Source organism: Arachis ipaensis, chromosome B10 (assembly GCF_059453495.1).
Source record: "Arachis ipaensis isolate K30076 ecotype BB chromosome B10, ASM5945349v1, whole genome shotgun sequence".
Taxonomy (NCBI): Eukaryota; Viridiplantae; Streptophyta; class Magnoliopsida; order Fabales; family Fabaceae; genus Arachis; species Arachis ipaensis.
Window position 1 is genome coordinate 50,948,169 of NC_142435.1, and position 4,893 is coordinate 50,953,061.

At 39.9% G+C, this 4,893-nt stretch overlaps 1 non-coding gene across 1 annotated transcript; it reads left to right on the forward strand.

Moving 5' to 3' along the window:
- Positions 1 to 4,058: 4,058 nt before the first annotated feature.
- Positions 4,059 to 4,162, forward strand: LOC148580007 (small nucleolar RNA R71). The gene has a single exon (XR_015896920.1). It is a non-coding gene; the product is annotated as a small nucleolar RNA R71 (small nucleolar RNA).
- Positions 4,163 to 4,893: the final 731 nt, after the last annotated feature.

Consider the following 4,893-nt stretch of genomic DNA (forward strand, 5'->3'; position numbering starts at 1 on the left):
CCTTGAAACTCTAGAATTCATTCTTAAAAATTCTGAAAAGTACCTAATCTAAGCAACAAGATGAACCGTCAGTTGTCCAAACTCGAACAATCCCCGGCAACGGCGCCAAAAACTTGGTGTTGTTGCCGGACCAAACTTGGCATGGTTGTTACCGGAAACAAATGCGAAATTGTTGTTCGTTCATTCGTTCCTTCCCCGGCAACGGCGCCAAAAACTTGGTGCACGAAATTGTGATCATCAATGGCGCCAAAAACTTCGTACGCACAATTGTAATCTCAACTCTTTATCACAACTCCGCACAACTAACCAGCAAGTGCACTGGGTCGTCCAAGTAATAAACCTTACGTGAGTAAGGGTCGATCCCACGGAGATTATCGGCTTGAAGCAAGCTATGGTCATCTTGTAAATCTCAGTCAGGCGGATTCAAATGGTTATGGAGTTTAAGGTGATGAAAATAAACATAAAATAAAGATAGAGATACTTATGTAATTCATTGGTGGATTTCAGATAAGCATATGAAGATGCTTTGTTCCCCTTGAACCTCTGCTTTCCTATTGCCTTTTTCCAATCATTCATACTCCTTTCCATGGCAAGCTTTATGTTGGGCATCACCGTTGTCAATGGCTACATCCCGTCCTCTCAGTGAAAATGGTCCTGATGCTCTGTCACAACATCGGCTAATCAGCTGTCGATTCTCGATCATGTCGGAATAGGATCCATTGATCCTTTTGCGTCTGTCACACGCCCCACAATCGCGAGTTTGAAGCTCGTCACAGTCATCCCTTCCCAGATCCTACTCGGAATACCACAGACAAGGTTTAGACTTTCCGGATCTCAGGAATGGCTGCCAATAATTCTGGCCTATACCACGAAGGTTCCAATCTTAGATTAGAAACCCAAGAGATACGCATTCAAGCCATTTCTAGTAGAACAGAGGTGGTTGTCAGGCACATGTTTATAGGTGAGAATGATGATGAGTGTCACGGATCATCACATTCATCAAGTTGAAGAACGAATGAATATCTTGGAGAAGAAATAGATTTGAGTTGAATAGAAAAACAATAGTACTTGTATTAATTCATGAAGAACAGCAGAGCTCCACACCTTAATCTATGGTGTGTAGAAACTCCACCATTGATAATACATAAGAACAAATAGTGTAAGCATGGCTAAATGGCCAGCCTCAAAGGTCTAAGGACTAAACATCCCAAGATGAAAATACAATAGCAAAAGGTCCTATTTATAGAGAACTAGTAGCCTAGGATTTACAGAAATCAGTAATTAATGCAGAAATCTTCTTCCGGACCCACTTGGTGTGTGCTTGGGCTGATCATTGAAGCATTTTCGTGTGGAGACTTTTCTTTAGAGTTAAACGCCAGCTTTTGTGCCAGTTTGGGCGTTTAACTCCAGCTTTTGTGCCAGTTTTGGAGTTAAACGCCAGAATTCTTGAGCTGACTTGGAACGCCTATTTGAGACATCAAATATCGGGAAAAGTATGAACTATTATATATTGCTGGAAAGCCCAGAATGTCTACTTTCCAACGCAATTGAGAGCGCACCAATTGGGTATCTGTAGCTCCAGAAAATCCACTTTGAGTGGAGGGAGGTCAGAATCCAACAGCATCTGCAGTCCTTTTTCAGCCTCTGAATCAGATTTTTGCTCAGGTCCCTCAATTTCAGCCAGAAAATACCTGAAATCACAGAAAAATACACAAACTCATAGTAAAGTCCAGAAGAGTGATTTTTATTTAAAAACTAATAAAAACATAATAAAAACTAACTAAAATATACTAAAAACATACTAAAAACAATGCCAAAAAGCGTATAAATTATCCGCTCATCAGGTTCCAACTGTAAAAATTCTGCATGATCAAAACACAAGTAAAACAAAGAAAAACAGTAAAAACTCAATAAAAATCAAACAAATAATATAATCAACTACTATGGAAAATAGACTAAGGATACGAAATCATCGGGTTGCCTCCCGACAAGCGCTTCTTTACCGTCACTAGCTTGACGGTCAGTCCCTCTAAGGAGGAGGATCATAGGAGCTCAGCTCTTCACCCCTTACTTTAAACTTCTTTCCTATGTCTCCATAAATTAGCTCAATATGCTCCAGAGAGAGGATTCTATTTACTGTATAAATCCACACCGGATTGCTAGTCAACACCACTTTCATTTCTGGGAGGAAACCTTCAGTGGGGATCTTTTTGTTTCTCCATCCCCTGGGCACTTTCTTCTTTTTGGGGACCTCCTCCTTGGTGGATGATGCATTCCCGACACCAAATTTAGGTTTGATGTCAGGAAGGATTTTATTGGTTGTCACTAAAGGAGGTTTGAGCTGCAATTTCTGCTGTGCATCATCAGGGGATTCTGAAGGTTTGGATCAATAAGCTCAGTCTACATGCACCTCTCTTCTTCAGCTGCTGAATGTATATCTTTGAATACATGAAAGACCAGTTGCTCATTATGCACTCTAAGCACTAATTCACCTGCTTCTACATCAATTAGAGCTTTCCCAGTGGCTAGGAAGGGTCTCTCTAGAATTATAGAGGCATTCTCATCCTCCCCTGTGTCAAGAATCACAAAATCTGCTGGGAGGAAGAACTTACCCACTTTGACCAAGATATTCTCCACTAATCCGTATGCAGGCTTTATAGATTTGTCTGCCATCTGTAATGCTAGCCTTGTGGGTTGTGCCTCTTGGATTTGCAACTTCTTCATCACAGACAAGGGCATTAAATTTATGCTTGTCCCCAGATCACATAGGGCTTTCTCAAAGGTGGTGCTCCCAATGGTACATGGAATTTGAAAGCTCCTTGGATCTGGCATCTTCCTTGGCAAGTTATTCTGAATGATGGCACTACATTCCTTAGTCAGGACCACTGGCTCATCTCCCTTTAAAGGCTTTTTCTTTGACAACAGCTCCTTCATGAACTTGACATAGAGAGGCATTTGCTCCAAAACCTCAGTAAAAGAAATATTTATTTGCAACTTTCTGAAGACTTCTAAGAACTTTGAGAACTGCTTGTCCTTGGTCTCCTTTTGAAGTCTCTGAGGATATGGCATTTTAGACTTGTACTCATGAGCCTTTGGCAATGTAGGATAAGTGTCAAGAGAGTCTGGGAATGGGTTGTCTGCACTCTTTGAAGGGACATGCTCTACTTCTTCCTTCTTCTCCTCTGGAGCTTCCTTTTCAACTGGCTCCTCATTAAGTTATGCTTTCGTACTTGCCACTTGTCCACTTATCAAGGTAATAGCCTTGCATTCCTCTCTTGGATTTGGAATTGTGTTACTAGGAAGGCTATTAGTGGTCCTCTGATCAATTTTATTAACTTTTGTAGCTAATTGACCCATCTGAATCTCTAAATTCTTGATTGATGCTCTAGTTTCCTGTCTAAAACTTGCCAATATTGCCTCCAAATCATTGTTCTGCTGAGGCTGAGAAGTTGCTTGCTGAGATGACTGAAACTGGTGGTTATTAAAATTATTCTGTTGAAAACCACCCTGAGAATTATTATTAAAATTTTGTGGCCTCTGAGGTTGCTCTCTCCATCCAAAATTTGGATGATTTCTCCACTCCTGATTGTAAGTCTTAGAATAGGGATCTTTATTGGGATTTCTAAGAGCATTCTCCATGTAATTGACCTGTTCAGAAGAAGATTGAGCATAATCATAATTTTCATTTTGCATAAAATTACCTGTCATGTCATAAGAGGCTTCTTGGGGTGCATTCTGAGTGTTGACAGCTGAAACTTGCATTCTACTCAACCGTTGAGTAATCAGATTTATTTGCTGAGACAAAAGCTTGTTCTGAGCAAGAAGAGCATCAACAACTTCCACTTCCAAAATGCCTCTCTTCTGAGAGGTCTCAGAGTGCAAAGGATTCTTATTGGAGGAATATAAGAATTGGTTATTAGCAACCAACTCAATAAGCTTAATAGTCTCCTCTGGTGTCTTCTTCATGTGCAAAGAACCACCTGCAGAATTATCCAAGCGCATTTTGGACATTTCACATAAGCCCATAAAAGATATCCAACTGAGTCCATCTAGAGAACATGTCTGGAGGGCATTGCCTAGTCAGTAGCTTGAATCTCTCCTAAGCTTCATAAAGGGTCTCACCATCTTTCTATCTGAAAGTCTGAACCTCCACCCTTAACTTAGTCCACTTTTGAGGTGGGAAAAATTTAGTCAGAAATCCAGTGACAACCTTGTCCCAAGTATCCAAACTCTCCTTGGGTTGAAAATCTAATCACAACTTTGCTCTATCCCTCACAGCAAATGGGAAGAGCATGAGTTTGTACACCTCAAGATTCACTTCATTGGTCTTCACAGTATCACAAATCTGTAGAAAATCAGAAATAAACTGATTTGGGTCTTCCTGAGGAAGTACATGATACTGACAATTTTGTTGCACAAGAGTAACTAGATGTGGCTTCAGTTCAAAATTATTTGCAGCTATTGGAGGCACCACAATACTTTTGCCATAAAGATCTGCATTAGGAGCAGTGTAAGAGCCAAGCACTCTTCTAGGTTGCTCATTCCCAACTAGATTTGCCACATTGACATTAACAGCATTATTATGATCCATAGTGGACTCTGCAGCCTTGTAAAGTCTTGCTTGTTGCAAACGCCGCCTCAAAATCCTTTCAGGTTCAAGATCAAAGTCTAAAAGAGGTTTTTTGTCCCTGTTCTTGCTCATAAATAGACAGAAGACAAGAAAAGGTGGGATTCTCTACGTTAGAGTACAGAGAATTCCCGGTGAGGTAACCTGTGTAAAATAATAAAATAAACAACTAACTAATTAAGATAATCAATTTTCAAAAATTATAAATAATATTAAGCTAAAAATTTCGAAATAAATAAATAAAAATTAAACAGAAAAATTAAAAT